Source organism: Siniperca chuatsi, linkage group LG6 (genome assembly GCF_020085105.1).
Source record: "Siniperca chuatsi isolate FFG_IHB_CAS linkage group LG6, ASM2008510v1, whole genome shotgun sequence".
NCBI classification, from domain to species: Eukaryota; Metazoa; Chordata; class Actinopteri; order Centrarchiformes; family Sinipercidae; genus Siniperca; species Siniperca chuatsi.
This window is the reverse complement of record NC_058047.1, coordinates 26,582,820-26,603,221: the sequence shown is the minus strand read 5'-3', so window position 1 is coordinate 26,603,221 and position 20,402 is coordinate 26,582,820.

Here is a 20,402-nt window from a genome sequence, read left to right as displayed (position 1 = left end):
TTACTCAAATACATTTATCTCACAGCTGCAATTGCAGATTGCAGTTTAAGATTTTACATACAAAACCTATGATTTGCTTATGAAATATGATGCATTATTATAGATCAAATTACCCAACAATATAAAAAGTAGTTAAAATAATCTCCACTTTGACCAACTACAACACCAATGTGGATATATAATAACATGACACTCTGTAAAGGACCTTTCAGTATATTGAGTACTTTTACTTTTAATATATTGAAGTACATTTTGCTGATAATACTTCTCTTCTTTTACTTGCGTAAAATTCTGAATGCAGGACTTACTTGGAATTGTGGTATTTCTACTTTTACTTGCATAAATGATCTTCAACTTTTTCCACTGCTGGTTATAAGGTAGCAGAAATACAGTCACTGTGGTGAAATATTTGCCAGACATGAACATAACTTTACACATTCAACATTACATGGCAAACAAAGAACTTTGTATTCCGTCCCAAACTTGACGAAGACAAAAAAGAAAAAAACTGCCACGAACAGGTCCCCTACCCAAAATACAAGTTTTTTATATCCAGAAGAACTCAGAAATTAAGGACAACTGACTAAAACGTGTAGGTTTTAAATCATCCTATAATCAATCTCTCCTAAATCACGTAACAAACTAAGACTTTTCTCTTCCATGAAAGCTGCTTGTTGATATATATTTGTGCTGAGCACCATGTACCGATTTAGAAAAAATAAATGAACCATAGAATTGTAGTCTATGCCTGTATTAGGAATTTACTGGTAGCTATACACAAAGCTAATCGTTAAATACTTTATGTTTCTAAAAGCTCAAAATAAACCTTTATGGACAGTGTTGCATATGCGTCAAACATTAATATTAAAGATTGTGTCATCCTCACTTTCTGCTGAAATCACACGGGGGCTGCTGACCTGCAAAGGTGCGACTTGAACCACTTTTTTTTCAACCGCTGCAGAGGCTGGGGGTTAAAGGTCAACTGTCACAGAAGCCACAGAGGATCCTCCTGGGTGAAGATCCTTGAGACTTTTCCCTTAAACCAAGACACCATGGCCAGGTTTCACAGGTCTGCCCTGCAGCTGCCCCGGGGCTTGAATACATCTGTGAGTTTATTGGATGGTGCTGTAGCACTGGCCACAAACCCCCAACCGTTTCCCCAGTCAATGGTATACTTGTAGTTAATGTTTAAGTAGGCTTACTGGTTTTCCACCACATTGCATAGTGTGTGTTCAAACTCATCCTACTGGCATTATATTTACTTGCTATTACAGGAGGCCATATCCTATTTTTGTGCCACACTTGCACAGTGCTGTTACGTCAGGATCCAATGCACTTCATAATGTAAGGAAAGACATTAAGCAACCTCTGCTGGGCTTAATACGGTGACAGTAGGCCACACATCCAGAGATAAATGAGATTTTGCTCATTTGCATGTCATTCAGTGTTGGTGAAGAGTATAGTCAGCACTGATAGGGAATCCACTCAGCCAGAACTAAACTGTGTTTGCTCTATCCACAGTGGGGGGAAAAAATCATATTAGCAAAAATAAATGTTGGTGGGTTGTTAGAGAGTCTGATTATGTGTGTCTCAGGCAAATTGGCGGTAATGAGTCAAGAGACTGCACTCGTTCACATACATTAAAACAGCGATCATTAGGAAATTAGGGCCCAGATTAATCCTGTTAATGACACACTGGTGCTCATGGGAAAAAAAAAAGACGGCCCCAGATGTCGGGATGCGGTGCCGTGATGAAGCATCAACTGCGTAAGACGGCTCGCGCCTCCTCTCTCTCTCTCTCTCTCTCTCTCTCTCTCTCTCTCTCTCTCTCCCCTCTTCCTCCCTGCCTGCCGGTAGAGCGGGGCCGCTCCCGCACAGCGCCGCCACTTGAAATGCAAACTAAGGGGAGGGGGCTGCAGCCGACTGCTAATGAGAGCAGATCCCAGTGATAAGGAGCGAGAGAGAGAGAGAGAGAGAGAGGGGGGGAGAAGGGGAAGTGAATAAATTAAAAAAAGGAGCGATCTGAACTGAGGATAAGACGCAGCAGCAGGAACTCTGATGTCCCCAATTAGGAGGGATGTCACCCCCTGTCTGGGCCGCAGTAATAAAGCCCTCACTCTGTATTCGGAATCACATGGCTCCAACACTGTTAACATTCTAATATCTTGGGCGTGCGCGGTAACATTAATTACAGTGCCATGTGGATGGCTCCTGAATCTCCTTAATGTTTGCTTCCAAATGGAAATCTGAGCTCAGGCTTAGGAGTGTTACATTAGAAAATAATAAGTAATATTTACCCAACCAGCAAGCAGTCATGGGTGCTCCGCAACTGGTTCAATTTCTCCTATTGACTGTTTGGATATACTGTTCTCCTATACAAAGACAATTATTCTGTGAATTTTAACAAGAATGTGATCCCTGGAAATGGTGTCTTTTTCTCCGGTTTTTGGACCTCTTGCATGTAAAGCCGGCTGTTTGAGAAAGGCCACGCCACATTTAGATTTAATTACAGGTGTTTGAAATCTATGCAAATCTCCCCCAATCTATTCCTATCAGGCGAGTCCAATAATTGAAGGGAATCTTCCCAAACAATTCCTGCTACCATTAAAATTCATGGTCACCTTGAAAGGCATGTCTGCGGCTGAGAATCCTATCAGTCGGCACTCCCCCTCTCTCTCTGAGAAACAAACACTTCTTCTTTAGTTGCTACAATATATATCATACCAGATAAGGAATTGCGGAGGAATGAACATTCTTCAGACTGTGACTCCAAATGGTCAACTTTCATCTGGCGGAAGCCGTGTCTACTGTATTGTTTTCAAAGTGTAGTGAACCCAAAAGAGAAAGGGTAAAGCCATTTTGGTGTGTGTGTGTGTGTGTGTGTGTGTGTGTGTGTGTGAGTGTGTGTGTAGGCTACAGCAGGAATGTGTTCTTTGGGGTGGCGATATAAGAGGAGTCCTGGATAAAGGAGAAAAAGATTACAATTTTCCCCCCATGTTGTGGTGGCAGAGCTGCCAGCGCGAGGCTGAGAAGAGCAGCGAATGTAATGGTTGTATTACTGCACTCGGCGATGCATTATTAATGCAAACGTGATCAAGGCAGGTGGACAAGCCCAGGAGAGATAGCGCTGCTTAATGAACCCCCCCTCTCTCTCTCGGCAGAACAAGGCCTGGCAGCTGTTAGTGTTGCACAGTGAGGTGTGAGCCGCTGTACCTTGGTGGTTAAGGTAGCCCCTATTTAATTAAGAAATAATCTGCAGCCGCTCCTAATTGACTCTGCTCATAGACCGGTGCACGTGTCAGCGCCGTGGTCATGCCCACCTGCATTTTAAATGGAAACGTAAACGGGTGCTTTTGTGCCGTTCTACATTTGTTTTTGTTTTGTTTTTTTCAAATTATTCAAGCGGATCAAATTGTGCGTGATTGCAGCGCAGTAAATGATCTGAATCTACACGTGTGTCAAATGTAGAGCGCTCACGTGATCACACTTTACCTGAAGTGAAGGGGATTTCTCGGATACGCCCGATGGGCCTGTGCAGTGGTGTGTATGTAAAACCACTGTCAATTTAAGGCCATAACAGAGGTGTAATGTGAGTGATCCAGACATCTGCAGACACTCCACTCATTTTAAATGAAGTGAAACATAAACATAACAATGCACATCTGTACTCCATCTGAATGCATAATTGTAAACCTGCATACAGGTCTTAAATTCTAAAAACATTTTCCATCTGTAGCACAGCTTCATTGTGTGTGCATCCCCCAACTACTACTGCCTTTATGGGAGATCTGACGACACAACAGTGAATGACTTTCTGTAAAAGTATGCTGTGAAAACAGGGGACTAGCCACTAATCCTGCTAAGGTACTATGTGCTATGCTTCGTGTTGAAAGAACTCCATGTATGGAGCCTCATTGCAGATCATATTATTATTTAGAGGCTGTTAAATTCACACGCAACATACATGGCCCGTAGGAATGTTGCTGATGTGTGCAGTGAGGGTAGCTTTTATCGAGGATAACATCAATTTGACTTTAAATTTTCATATAATTTTTGGAGCGGGCACATGGGCCTGTCAAGGCATTGGCTCCATCAGTACATGTTGTTAAGGCACATACTGCCCCCTAGTGTGAGTGCGAAGTATTACAGGTATAAATCAGTGCCTGCCTGGCAGCCTGCCCCTGTGGGAGTCTGCTGTACTTAGAGATGCATTGTAGCAAGAGTGCAATGCATAGGTTTAGGAGAATGCATGATTATGTGTTATGTTATGTTATGTTATGTGTGCGTGTGTGTGTTTCTGTACAATGCCACAAAAGAAGAGAATTTTTGGATTGAACCCTATTGGGTGGGGGGGTGGCTTGTCTGATTGGGGACAATTTGTTTTCCCAAATTGGCTTTCACTGCAGTTAAACTCAGCAAAACATGGATTGTGTCTTCATCAAGGTTAGGCCAGGGCCAGGGTTAGGGTTAGGGCCACATTAGGGTTAGGGCTAAGGAATGAATGGAACTCAATGCAATTTCCAATATGGTGCTCTGTTTACCATCATGTACACATGGATAAGCATTTGTGTGTGTACAGTAGTGTGTGTGATGTATTCCTTCATGCTCAAACCCCTAAGGTAATACCAGCTCCAAGCAGGTGAATTGCCCACCCTTGGCCTGGGACCCCATGCTGTTTTGCAGGGGACCGCAGCCTGCAAAGGGCCTACAGGGCCCCGCAGTAACGGAGCAAGGGCGTATCCGCAGCCAATGAGCACATTAATAAGCAGCGTAGACCTTGTTTACAGCAGGCTCTCAATGCTGACCAGGAACCAGCAGCAATAATGCAAAAAGTGAAAAGACGGGTGGGCAGGTGAGATATAGTCACATTTGTACAGGCATGATGCATTAACATAGACAAAGACACAAACAGACAAAGCTCATATGGGCAGACACATACACATACTCATTGATCTAGCCATGTTCGGTTCTTCAGACAGGTAGGACTGGGGTTAATGGAATACTTATGGATCTAGTGTATCTTAGGCTGAGGGAAAGATTGGGGTGGAGGTGGGATTTGGGGTTGCGGTGCCGTCCGCCACCTCGGTGAAGCCCCCGCTAACCGACAGAGCGCATCCCTTCGTCAGGCTGGATTAAGAGCATGTCAGGCTACACGGAGCAGCTAGTTTGGGTTTATATATCCACAGGACGGACACACCGCAACGACACCCACACACACAGCGTGCCCTTTTACAAAGGATTTTGTCACAGAACAGTTATTTATGACTCCAGATATGGAAGCATGGGGAAATTATTCCAGGATTATATAGATGATGCTTGAAAGCCATCAGTGTTATGAATTTGAATGAGATGAGAATATTTTTGGATGTGATGGAGCATTATTTTATAGAGGAGGGATAGAGCAGTAATATGTTACACCTGTTAGCTATGACATGCAGGATTTGGAATCTGGAGTGAATTGAATTGTTGAAATTGGCTGGTGTTAACTTATCTGGAAATGCAATGCATGTGCTCAATAGGCAAAAGAAACAATGTGAATCCGTCGCATTTCTCGATTTAAAATGAACAGCGAAGACTCAAACTCTCAGTATTTAGAACTTGTTTAGATTTGATCAGCTCTGAACCCATTCCAAACCAAGGTAAATCTAACCAAGGCGCTCTGTAATACCAGTGCGAGCCAAGGGTACAATTGCATCTCAGAACGACGTGTCATTATATTTCAGCCGAGCAAAAATAAACATTTGGATATGGTGAAGCCAAGAATTGATTGTGGCTTTGGGGAGGGTAACATTGTAGCCCATGTAGCTTTGCCTGAGGCTGAAGCTTACCAGTGCTTTTATACATAGTTTATTCCTACCTGTTCTCTCTCCATGTCTTGGACCTGTATGATAGCATCTGCTTCAATTCCCCAGTCTGAGCAATCTGTTTGAATCCACAAGGTTGTGAATAAAACAAACCTGCTCTCCTGTTCAGCTTAGTGTATAATGCAGGACCTCGCCATTGGTCATGAATTGACAAAGTCCACATAGAGCTATATCCCACACCCTTACCTGCTGGAAATAGCCATACATATAGACTACTATCAAGCAATGAGGTAGGAGGAATTGCATGATGGCATAGAGAAGCGTGCAGGAAAAACCTTCGGTGAAGATGAGCAGAAAATGGGACGTTATGTTCGGAGGGAGTGGACACCCGAGTTCACCCCTCAAGATGATGGTTCAAGGTGCAGAGTGGACACTGGACAGGAGTGCAGGGCGAGGCGTGCTAACAAAGCCACAGCCACCAGCCTGGTCTCAGGGAAGCACTAAGCCTGAATATTTCATGGCTCCTCCAAGCACAAAAAGACTACAAAACTGACCTGGCTCATTTGGAGCCGTGTGCTCGCTGAAGGTCAGGACCCGAAAACAGAGAGACAGGGGCAAAAGACTTGTCTGAGAAAAAGGCCAAACATCAAACATGCTTAATAATATTTTTTTTTTACGCACTTTGTTGTTTCTCTTTTGGTGTAGATTATGAGCTTACAGCACGTGTATTATTTTTGAACAGCACATCACTTGAGACTCCCATCCTCTCCAGAGCAGATACAGTCGGTTCATTAGATTGATGTATTTTTCTTCTAGTTGTAAATGCACAAAGTTGCTCTTTATTATAGAACGCCTTGACGAGGTGGGTGTATAAATTCACATTCGCTCACTTCTCCTAACAGCACAAAAGAGAAAACAATGGGGTGGTTTATACCCTGCAGACCCTAAAGGGAGGCGTTTAGCTCCTTGTGACTTTGTGTGCAAAGCAACCCAAACTCCCCACGCTGGCGCATGGCAGAGAACAACAGCAGGAACTCAAGGGCTGTCTCTGACAAAAGGGAGCAGGATAGCGGTGTCTGAAACCCTCGTGTACCTCTTCTCCTATTCCCTCCCTAATCAATATCAAAAGCAACAGAAACGCAGGCGCGAGGAAGACACACAAAAACACACGCAAAAGCAAACAAATGCCTGTTCAGTGGGGGGAGAGAATTAGAGCACGGCGCCATCTCCTCATCTTACCTGTCATTATCTGCTTTAGCTCTTAATGAGTGCTCCTCTACACTTGGTCACATCACATTTGTTTTATACAAGTCCCTTTGAACAGCTGAGAGATATTGAGCCTGCTTTGATCATGGAATCCGTCTGAATTTCAAATCAGATATGAACCCCCCCCCCAATATCTCGAGCTAGGTCGTCTCCACATTTTCAGTCACTATTTTGTTTGTTTATACAGCAGCCGAGGAAAAAAAGAGGGTGAAATGAAAAGAAAGAAAGAAATCAGATACAGAAGAAGTGAAAGATGTGGGAGCCTCGCAGAAGGAGCATGTGGGTTGTATAAATTTTGTTCATTAATGTTTATGAATTTAACAGAGAAAAAATAAAAGAATAAAAGTGAAACATTGCCACAAGATGCAGTGGTGTGCCTGCACTTTTTTTTTTTATATATATATCTTGTTTTTTTGAAGGCAGCCGTCTTCTAATGATGACCCTTGGCATGCTGTGGCACCTGGGACCTCCCCTAGCATGAGGGAGGCTGATGAAAATTAGCCCATTCACATTTCAAACAGAATTTGGCCTGGCCCCTGATCACAGTGCAGGGGCCCCCCTCACGGTCCTGCAGAGAGAACACGCATCACCAGAAAAGATCTCCACCCGGCCAGAGCGTCTCCCCTGGCGATCATTGCAGGAACACGTGGTGACATGACTGTGGGACGCGAGGGGTCTGGATGTACTCCGGCTGTTATTCCCTGTTAAAAGATTTAAGCCATTGGGGTATGATAGGTCCCTTTGATGTTTGCTAAGCATAGAGCTAGGGAACAAGGGAGAAAGAGAAGGAGAAAGGGGGGAGAGGTGGGGTGAGGTATAGTGGTGATGGTAGCGGTGATGCAGGGCAGAGGCTTGTTACTAGAAGGCTATCATCTTTGTGGAGCCACACCAGAGGAGGGAGGAGATGTGTTGAACCTCTGTTTCAACGCAGCCACGCCAACAAAGGGAAGATAAAAGACAGAGGTTGAAGCCGGGGCCAAGGCCCGCTGTGAAGCCAAGATTACTGCCAGCACAAAGTTTTGGCACTTCTACCACTCCAGCAACTTCTACATTCCTAATTGCCCCAATTTGGCTCTTTATTTATAGAGGTGGGAAAGGGTAGCAGACCTCACAGTCATAGTGAGATTATGTTTCATACCATAGGAATAGGGAAACATGCTTATTGGCTTTCTTTCCAAGAGTGAGATAAGAACATCAGTATCAATCTCAGGTCTGTACGTTAAAAAGAAAACTATGGTAACTTGATGACGCTGTACTCTGGCTATAAATCATTGCTAAATTGTAAATTATAGGTCCAATGGAGCAAGAAACACAAGCAGTCAGGCAATCATTCAGGTTGTAAACAAACCCCCAGGTTAGTCCAGATGTTATTGGGAAAAGACAACGCAGGTTAACAATATAATTATAACCCAGACTGTCCTTTGTAAACACCATACTACACTGTATTTCTAAGCAGGTTTAGAGTACAGTATGTGTTCACACTGGAAAAGTGGTCAAATTAAATATACTCAAAAATCTCATTACACGTACTAAAAAACTGCTGGTTGAGATGGTTCCATGAGGACATTGGAAAACAAAAACGTAAATCTTTAGAAAGGCTTTTTTGCTTTTTATTTGTGAAATTTAGTTGGCAGTGGAATTTTAGAGTCTAGACTCGCAGTTCAATCGATGCTGCAGGTATTGTATAATTTCTTCTAAAGATTGGAATATAGTACGTACTGTATACAGTTAGTATGTAGTTTGGAATTGTGACACAGCTCATCACAGTTCAGAGACTGACTTCCTCGTTGAACTATTGCTGTTACCGTTGTGGGCACTTACAGTATGGTTTTCTTGTGCAATCAGGGACTATTAGCGACATTATGAGGGTGCTCTCTTTTGGTTTAACATCCAAATAATGTGGTCCACAATTAATACGGCTAATCTGGGCAAAACTGTTTTAGCAATGAGATCTCAGCAATTAGTTTGGTGAGTGCAATGTTGTCATAACCAATAGAACAGATGGTCAGAGTTATGGAAATAAAACAAGTCCTCCAACCAACATAGATTGTTTGTTCTTACCCTCTAATACGACCCACCGGAGCATTTCCTAAATTAGCACCCCTACTGGTGGCAGTTGAGGACGGGCTGCAAGCATATGTTACGTAAATCACGTGACATAAGTCACATGACATTAAACGGTCGCAGTTTGGTTAGGCTTAGGAAAAGATCATGGTTTGGGTTAAAATAAGTATGTTACGGAAGTTACGTAACTAATGTAAGTTAAGTTACGTAAGTCATGTATGTAAAGTTATTTAACTTAAAATAAGTCAATGTTGACTTTTTGGTTTCACATGGGACATGAACCCTGGTCTCTTGCATGAAAGTCCTTTATTTGTTTGTCCAATCTATCCACCCCACCAACTACATAAGTGGACTTTTTAGCTCTACATACTATGTCAAGTGGCTAACTGGTTTGCTCCCGTCATAACTACCACGACCACTAGAGGGCGCATCCTACAATAAATGTAAACAGGGGTCGTAATAAGCTGCTTGCACAAACGACACATATGGACGTTTTTACTGGTGAGGACAGTCTGAAATAAAACCAAGTTATAATGAACCACAGTTTTAGCCTAGCTTAGCATAAAGACTAGAAGGGGAAAACAGCTAGCCTGGATTTGGGGAGATTTAGAAATATACCCACCAACGCCTATTCTTATAGTCTTATTTATACAATGCATTATTGTTTGTTTTACCTACACATGAACATAAATGAAAAAATAACAATTTGGGATTTTAGGGGCAGTTGTGTTGGAGCTATTCTTGGCCAGGCTAGCTGTTTCCCCAAACTCTGGTCTTTACTCTAAGCTAGGCTAACCACTTCCTAGCTCCAGCTCCGTACTTAAAGCACAGACTTGAGATTAATATCAGTCTTGTCATCTCATTTCTCCATATTTGGTAGTGATACTGACAGGATGAGAGGGAAAATGTTGCTCAAGTCTACTGTCACTGAAATTGGGTGTGTGTTTGTATAGATGACCAGGTAAAGATGAAAATCCATGCACAACCATATCTATGATTTGATTTGAGGCCATGGATTTAAGGTACATATTACATATCAGAGAATCAAGTCAAGTCAAGAAATCTGATGTGACTATATTGGCTGATCACTAAACTAATAAGAGTTTGAAATAAATCATGCATGTGTTGATACCTACAGTGATTCATTTAACGCCTGGTGTTTGCTTGGTTTCAAGTAATTAATTTACAAGATTTTTTCTTAGAAAGATCCATAAACTGGAAAGAAATGCATGACTTACTGTGAAGTAAGGTCAATGTCCTTCATCTTCATCAACTACTGTGCTAATGTGACAAGAATTAATCAAAGATGAAATGTTTATCCTTTGATCTGCATTTCATTAATAGTGAATCAATTATTCAAGTTCAAAAATTAATGGGAGTACCTAAAACTTTTACCCTCTAATGAATGAGTAGTGCATAATTATCTAAGCCTTACACTTAGTCCTCTGCTTGTGTGTTTGTTTATGTGTGTATGCCAGTGTCAGTGTGTGTGTGTGTGTGTTGCATCCCCATTCATGGTACAGTGTTTGGGAGACAGATGGAAGACAGTCTCAGCAAAGGGAATACTAAAGATCTGAAAGCGTTTTAGAAACAATTAAAATCTTTGATGGTTTAATCTGTTCACATCAAAAGCAACAATCCCTCTGTTTGATTTTCCTTTGATGACACAGTATAAAACCGATTGAGCCAACTGTTAGCAAACACTGATGTGAACCACAGACTGTGCCATACAGCACTATACAATCATGGGACAATATTCATCATATTGTTAATCTGAAATGAAAATGGGGGTGTGCAAACAGATAAATTCAACATTTGGTGGAGAATATATGCTGAAAAATGTTTTTTTAGCTCCAGTTGTTTTAAGGTAAAAGCTCAAATTAATGGACAACGACATTAGAGATAACAATTTAGACGCAATAATTTTTAATCTGTACAACATCAGAGGACAAAAGTCTTATCAAACTGCCTAAGAAGCATTATTCTGACCTATTTTATTGCTGTCTTTGTGCATGTTCATTAGACAGTTAATCACAGGAGGGAGTACTTCATAGGCGAGGGGATTAGTTGAGTCAGGGAGGCTTTTTGACATTCTGACTCACTTTCCTCCTGAAACTCAGCTTCACTTCTTCCCTAGATACTCTCGCAGTGTGTCATTCTCTAGGGAGCCAATTCATTTACTTATCTTCAAATTAACGACAATTCAAAGGAAGATCTGCACTGCTTCCAAACCTCAGTCTAATAATGCATGCCAGTTTTATTGTAGTCATATTGCCGTTCTCAAATCTTCAAGTCTTCTTTTTTTTTCTTCTTACATTAAAAATGGTCAAACCAGTCAAAAGTGTTTTCACAGCTATTGTTTTGAGAATTTACTTTTCATAAAACATATCTTTTCCTTTCTAGTTTACACATCCTTCAGTGGAAGTCAATTCACATTCCTGCCTGCTTGCGTCTGATGACCTAAGACTACTGAGAATTGAACTTGCGCGTTATGTGCGGTATGTTTACATTTGTCTAAAAGCGGTGTAAATTGAATTCTGCTGTATGTTCCAGACAGTGACTACAAGTGTAAAGTGGCGTGTACAGAGTTGTACATACCACTCCTCTGGGGCCCAACCCTCCCTCATTGTTCCATCAAGGCACAGGATGATGGCTCTGAGAGCGGTAGGAAAATAATCAATAACTCACATGGCATCGTGCATCCAGGAAGATTCTGCTGTAAATTAACTTGACAATGGGGATGAAAAAGGAGAGAGAGCTCCTCTGGATATCTGTTTGTCTGCTCTCTTCCTCAGATGCGGCGAGGAAAGAAGTACCAAACGGGGAGCAATTGAATGCAAAGTGCTCGTTTTCTCGCCGACTTTTCTGCAAGCGCAGCCTACCCCCCCCCGACCCCTTGAGGCGAGACCAGCAGAAACCCGCATCAGATCAGAAGGTGACATATCAAAAACCGTGTCACAAAAAAAGGCAGTAATGGTTGCCAAAGATGTGGCAGCAGTTCTAGTTTTCTACTGGGCTCTTTCTATTGCTCCCCTGTCTATTGGGGTTGTATGGTATCAGAGGGAAACGCACTCTCAGGCCTGCCATGTAGAAGTGGGATTTGATCTTGATGGCTTTGTGACAGTTTGGGATGAGGGATAGCGGTTAGTGCTGAACAAGAGACTCGGAGCTGATCAATGGGACTTTTCAGACAGGCCTATATGCAGTGAAGTTATGGCATGGTACCTCTGTGCTGCTCAAAAGCACCCCTTTCCACTTTCTCACTTGTTAATAACCACTCATCTCTTTTTCTTTTGTTTCCAAATGCACAAGTTGGCAAAATAGACATACAGCATTGGAAACTGACCTGCCGCCCATTCCTATAGTTTTGTTCAGGAAGTGTTTAATTAGAAATAACAAGCAAATGTTACTGGTGGAGGGAGAAAAATAGGGCTCAGTGATTTATCTTTTTAATATTGAAATTGCAATTCATAAAATCAAATCGCAAGAGCTGCCATTTTAATCACATTATTACATTAACAATGTCCAAACAAGTTGTAACAAGCTTTTGTGAAAGTATAGTTGGTCAATTTCACTGGCTATAAAGACAGTTGACATTACGCAAATTCAGTCAGCTTTAGCTAGCTCACGTTGATTCTGTGAGCTAGCCAAACCACAAAATGAAACTCCTCATTGCTGGCTGATTAATATCTTCTCCACATGCTGGGGTCGGTACTGTTAACGCTTGATAGTTTCCTCGAGGAAGAAGCACCACTCTGTCATTTTGATATTTGAAAAGACAGAGTGCGCAGTGTCTTTATGCTGTTTCTAGAGGAACCTTTTACTTAGCTAATCGCATCATGTTATTTTCAGATAGGCTGTTAGCACCTAGCTTCCCAGGTAGCTGTCGAAGGCTGGCAGTAGTTGAAATCTTCTGGCAAAATATATAAGTATCATAGCATATTATATATCATACATAGTATATATTTTACAGTATCACCTTCAAAGCTCTGAATTGAGACCTGTAGGATTAGGGGCTGGAAAGCAGCTCATCCTTAAAGTCTGTGAAGCTAACGTTAGCTTAAGCAGCGAAAGTGCAGCTGTCACTACAGTAGAGTCAGCAGTCCAATATCAAAACCTTGTGAGACATGACTTATCAGCAGTTTGTAATTATCACCACAAGCAAGGGTGTAGCTTTCGTTTCAAGATTGGGGGCATATATAAAGTGCACCCCATATATAAAGTGTTTATTTGTATGAAGTGTAAAGTCTATTTATTTAAAGGAAAACACAAAATGCAGGTGCCAGCTGACATATGAAATATAATTGAATACAATGCAGTAAGGCTCTCAGGCATTCTGTATTAGTTAGCAAACTAGCAAACAACACTTCTAAAAGTAAACTCGAAAAACTTTACCTAGTGGCTCATTAGCTGCCATCATAACTCACAACTTAAGTGGTTTTGAGACTTTTTGAGAAGAAATGTCCTAATATTGGACCTCCTTTACCGGAGGCATTGTTGCATCTATGAGTCGCATTCTAGCAGTTCGTCAAAATAAAAGTCCTCTGCTACTTTCATGTTTTTATTGGGGGGGGGGTCTACACCTATGACCACAAGTTGACAACTATGCATCTGTTTCAATAAATATGATGCTACTTTGTTTTTCAGGGTAACTATGTAACATCTGTCCAGGGACCAGATGGAAAAATAGCATTTTGGCTAGCTCTGGCAATTTACATCAATCATTTTGTCATTATGCTTGCTACAAATGTATTTTGATTCATACTATATATACCACCAGTACAGACCTGGAATGTAATTTATAGAAAATAATTGCAATATTGGTCAGAAAATTGGAACTACTGTAGATATGTCCTCCAAATCATTCGGCCCAGGTGACACAACCAGCACCAAGTGACATTTTTATAGTTTTTTTAAAGTGAGAGAATAGATTCTTTGAATTATAGTGAGGTTAGTTTTCCACATTAGGGTCACAGGCTCGCTCTAAGTCCTAAGAGATGAGGTTGTCTCAAAGGTTCTTCCTACTTGTTCAAAGAGTCTAATCAAAGAACTGCAGACAGGGCCACAGATGAATGAATGAAGGCACCCAACAACTGTGTCATGATGGCAGGTCCCCAGGGTGCATGGTCACCAAAAGAGGACACACGTTAAGGATCAAATGCCAGCAACCACGTGAAATCAAAGGCGAAGACATACAGCGAGGCACCTCTTACCATTTAGAGGCAGCTGTAGAGGAAGTGCAGGTTTCATTATGGATGTAATGGAGAGCCGGCCAAGGTCAGAAAGCAATCATCATTCTGACACCTCGCCCAGCAGGCAGCGCTGCTCCTCAGAGCACCGGCAGCGCTAGAAGAGCTGTCTTAAACATAACAACAACAGGCGATAAAGGCCAAAGGCAATGTCACAGGCCACCCCTCCATCGATAACAGTGCAAAGGACCTGTAAGAGAGCTTTCTCATAGCAGAAAATAGGGCCTGTCAGCGTGCAAAATTCTAGGGCTTCATGTCAGAGAGCGTAGTTCAGCAAGTAATCTTGGGTGTGGATATGTGTTGACTTGACATATGTCTAAACTGGCTGGAGAAGCACTGAGCCAAGAACATCCGTCTGTTTCATAGGAGCTAACCGAAGCACAGCATATGGCATGGCCCATGGTGGCGTAAAGTAAAGACAGGAGGCAGAAGAGCGCGAGGCTCGTCCCAGGCATGAGCTGCCATCCCCGTAGAGGAGCCCTGTAATTAGCAAGGCTAATGAAGAATAGGGCTGAGACTAATGTCCCCGCTGACCTCTGAGCCCTCTTGGCAGGGTGAGAGGATGGACTTCAACAGAGCAGAACATGATACTATGCAATAGCTATTAACCCTGACCCAGCACTTCCCTCAGGCTTACATCTGGTGCAGGACTGGACCGGTACCAAATCTCAGTGGGCAGCAAGACTGAATACCAGGGTCCACGGGTAATGAATTGTCTGATAGGCCCTATTATCTCTCATCTACTCCAATTCACTAACTGTAGATTCAACCTTTAGGAGACAGTGTGTTATTACCAGGGTTGTGCTTCTCATATCGCTGCCATTGACTTAAAAATGCAATTCAAAAGTGCATCTGAAGCATCCTCAAGAGTCCTCGTTTTAAGTCTGCACACTGTAGATATTCCATCATTATAAAAACTGTTGTCTGTTTTGCACAGCATGGTTCCTCACACTGTGATTACATAGCGGTGGAAGACACCTGTCACATGGAGCTGTTACTATCTGTTACAAGCTGTCAAGGCTTCCTACAGATTGGTTGCTGCTCATATGAATGTGTAGAAAATATGACAAACCCGATCTTGAAGTGTATAATTTTGTGTTTTGTATGCCCAAATCCCAATTTCAGAAACAAAACGTTACAGCCGAAGCAGGCAAAGGAATTACAGGCTCTGGAAAGTGATTTAGAATCACTTTGGAGGTATTTGGAGCTACATGGTGAATAATTGTAATTCTAAGTTGGAGTTTTTGGGTGAAGCCAAACTCTTTTGTTGCTGCTAGGTGCTGGAGATGAGCGACAAGGAGTCTAAATTGGCGAATGAAATGATTAACCTGCAGTATATATCAGCATTAAATTAGTTGTGATGACACATTTTAACTCTAACAAAGCAACATGATTGTCACCAGTCACCACTGATGTGTGTCGAGCTTTACGTGTGAAAGAAGATACAAATACACATCAAACAATGCAAAATAATGGACATCCCAGTAGAAAGTAGCATATAGTACAGATGGTCATTATCACAATTCATATAACAGTCTGTCAAAAAATGTTAAATTATATTTAAAATATAAATAACTATTGTAATGTTAGTCAGTTGGTTGTTTCACCACTTTGGTCCAGATTGAAATAACGCAACAACTATTGTAAGAAGTGCCATGAAATTTTGTACAAACATTCATGGTCCCCAGAGGATGAAGCTTGGAGATTCCAGCACCATCATCAGGTCAAACTTTTAGTTTGTTTAATATTTTGGTTCATGACTAAATACCTGAAAAACTAATGACATTCCCATCAGCCTCTGCTGTCCTTTTAGTGCTAATTAGCAAATGTTAGCACGCTAACACATTAAACTAAGACGGTGAACTTGTTAAACATTATACCTGCTAAATATCAGCATGTTAGCATTGTCAATGCGAGCTGACGTTAGCATTTAGCTCAAAGCACGGCACTGTGCCGAAAGAACAGCCTCACAGAGCTCCTAGCATGGCTTTAGACTCATAGTTTCTATCACCTTACACATTAAAACCCCACACCCAAAAGTTCATAACATCATACATTGTATTTACTGTTATTATTTTTATTATTATTATTATCATTTTAGAAATGAAGTGTTTACCAAGATAAAATGTCTGAGAAAAACATTATATTCCAGTGACATGATATGATCTTGATGAAATAGCTGAAGCTGTTTCACATACTGTTTATCATATCTTCACTAAGGGGTCTCCCACACAGTGATATAGTGTGAAGAAAAATATTGGCAGGGAAACCAAATTAAAACAGAAATATATACTGTGTTGTGTGTGAAAAAAATAATTTTAAAAACACACTAGCTTTGTATATATGTCTGTTTGATTAGACCAAGTTGAGGAAAAGGACAGATAAATATTGTATAAATGAATTTATTGTGTAATGTGAGCAATCAAATTAATTAAGGGGTCCACAGCTGTTGGAGGCGAATAACGCCATGAATTTTTCAGTGCTACCACTTCTCCCTAAGATTTTACAATAAATATTTCTGGAGGTCTTGGATGAATTTTTCATGGCTGAGTGGGGGAGATGAAAGGCGAATGAGGGATCCAGGGGACGGGAGCTCTCTGCTGCTGACACACCACAGAGAGGTGCATCGGCTCCAATCTTTATCAATGAAACCCAACCGGCACTATTGCTTTAATTACCCTGCTTTGTCAAGCATTCCACTATCAATAAAGAAAGGCTGGGCCATGTGGTCGGCTAAAGGAGGAGGAGGAAGAGGAGGAGGGGGTGATATCATGAGTTTCGATTGTTTTCATACCCTCCCACTTTAAGAGAGGAAATGATGTAACCATGATCGAACGGAGAACAAGTCTAGACCACCTTGTCATGCCACTGCAACACAACTGCAACCTGCATTTTGTTTGAGAGCTCAGAGATCTCCTGACGGCCATTTAAATCCCAACAGCATGGTGGTGTCAGATACAGCAGCACCACCTTTAATTCAAGGCTGTATCATTTATTTATCTATGATATCCTTGTAGGAGACACATTAATAAAGCATCAAACTGCTATATCCATACTACTGTACACTATGTAACATACAATCGTTATAAATGCCATTGATTTGCATGATATTGTCTAAGCATGAGGCATAGACTGGATGAATAAATCAGAACTGTGCACAACATGTATGTTTCCCCTGATTTGGTATTCAGGGAGGATCCTGAGGTAACTAATTCAGGAGAGACATCTGTTTGGTGGGCAATGCATCACCAATATTCCACCTGGAATAGCATCCATAAACAGCATCCCTTCTTTTCATCCAGTACTAAAATACAGGGAACAGAGCACAGAGGTGGAGGTTATAGTTTTAACACCGTTTATGCCAGGTTCTAAATAATAACTAAGATCTTGAACATGTGTGTGTATCTGAAAGCAATGGGAAGTCTTGTTTGGTGAGGAGAGCAATCAGGTTTAACATGCACATATTATCATAGAAAACTAGGCTGTATGGTCAAAATATGCCGACACCTATACCTTTAGTCTGGGGCTTTTTTCATGGTTTGCTTTTGGCCCCTTAGTTCAATCTTAAACCTGCATTAATAGATTTTTTCTGACCACTTGGGGGCAGCAGAAACAAGCTGTATACACTTTATTGACGTGTTATCGCCTTATAAAACTGAAATGGCTGATGTGTTAGCAAAAAGTAGCCTATGCACACATACAGCATTCACTTGGAGTTGTGTTTTAGGCAACCTGGAATGTAAGTCCAATATTTAGTTCCTTCCTTTTAGCTCTGTTTTGGTTTCCACAACAACAAGAGGGAAATATCTGGCTCTTTGGCTGCTAAATGCTCCACTGTGTTTACTAGCTAGTTGCTAACTGTATCTGTTTACTGTTTGATGCTAGGCAGGTAGTGTACAGTGGGTTTATCATAGCTTTTTTGCTGAAAACAACTGCCTGCTGCATCTAGAAAGATGATGGTGATGAGAGCAGTGAGAGTGAATCAAAACCAAAACAGGGAGCTAAAAGATGCTAAAATGCTCCCTAGAGTTGAGGGGTTTGGTGATAATTCTCTGTGGGTCCATCACAATGAACAGTGACCCTCATCAAATTCATTCAAAGTCATTTGATCCATTGTCGTTATAAAAATATATATAATCCTTCCTGCCACATAGTGTATTTTACAGTACAGTGTCAATATGGTAATCTGTGTTCTACTAGCCATGTTGTTTTGTTATCTATTAATAGAAAGGAAAGCAGGCTTACTATAACAGACAGCTCCACTCAGCACTTAGGAGGACAGATTGTTTAATTCTGTTATATTCTCACCAATCAATGCGTTCACTTCAAAGCGATGGGAAACACTTGCATCCAAAGTAGATTGATCACTTCTAATACAAGTCATTAACATACAAGTTGTTAACAAGTGAGGCCTCTGTACTGTATCTAGGAATCAAGAGAGTCATCGATAAAGCCAATTTAAGACTTTTAATGTCTTAAAACCTTGAGTACACACTCCTCCACTCCAGAAAGGGATCAACCACTGTTAAACCGTTTCCTTTCATTCTTTCTCTCTCTGTCCTTCGTTCACCCACCCAACCTTAGCCACTTAGCTTGAAGCCTGTACTATGGCATGAGACCACTGGTCTACTTTACTGATGATAAATTTATAAGCCAAACTGAGGGGAAAGTATTAAACAACCTTGTGAATAGCCGGGGCTCACTTTAACCGAGGCGCCCCGTATCCTTTTCATCAACAAAAATAACTCTTCAAAGGCAGTAAAAGCATGCTTAGAAAGTAAAAGGCCATTTTAGCAGACGAGGCCAACGGTGGGAGGGGGGAAAACAGAAACAATCCAGCCTCTGGTAAGCCCACAACTACCCCCCTCCCCAGTCGTCCCTTCCCTCCCTACTATCCCCAACCCCTGGCCACACCACTACTAACACAGCACACCATCCCGCCCCTTAAAAAAGTTAAATCAAGTCTTTGAAAAACATACAGTGTCTTTAATAATTCAAGCATTGGTGGGTTTGAATAGCCTCTTTAGCGTAGAAATATACAGTCTCCTGATATAAGATCAGTCCCTCAGGGTGCTCCCTCAACATCTTACTGCAGTGTGCCCTTACTTAACTGCAGTTTGGGCTGCTGCTTAAGATGCAACTACCTGCCTGATTATTTTTAGTAGAAAAATGGAATGTATACAGGATTGTATACCGGCAGTTTCAAAAATATATATTTTTAATGAGTGTACATTTAAAAACCACCCTGTGAATCCATGAATCAAGTGCAAAGTTTTGCAGTAAAGCAATAATTGCAGTTGACTAGCATCTTTACTGGGGTTGTGGACTAACACAGGATTGTAAATATTTAACTATCTTTGCACCCAATGCACATTCATATTTCATCAGGTTTCTCGCAGTTTATTCTCAAAGCAAAGTGTTGGACTGCATAATTATTTCAGTTTAGCATTTTTTTCCAACCTATTACTTTCATAAATACAGGAATTTGAGTTATAGCTCCTCAGAGGGCTAATTTAAGAAAAGCATGCATTAATTAATATAACCTAGATGGAAAGGAAGAAATCCCTAAGTAAGTAAGCTGTTGGCAGATATCAAGGATGATTTTCGCCTTCAAAGGAAATGGGGATGGATTTGAGAGGATGCGGTGGTTTAATCAATACTGTTGACTCTTGAGGTTGGCAGGTGTGGTTGGTGCGTACTTCTCAGTGGAAGCATTTCCATCATTCAGGAAGAAAACCTCAAAACGGCCAAGCTGGAAATCTACTCCCAACTTTCCAAGGCCCTCAGTTGTCATTCGAAGTGTTTAATTGTAGTTAATTTCCGATTTTGCGCTCAAAAAATATGGCAACCCTGTTGAAATATAGGCATTTCTTTGTCTGTACTTCAACCACGTCAGTGTACAGATCTGACTTTAAACCTTTTGTTGTATGCTTCCATTTGTGTGTATGTCCATTCTCACATCCGATGTGTGGAATAATGAAATAAATATCGAACTGTTAAATATTTTAGTGCATTCTAG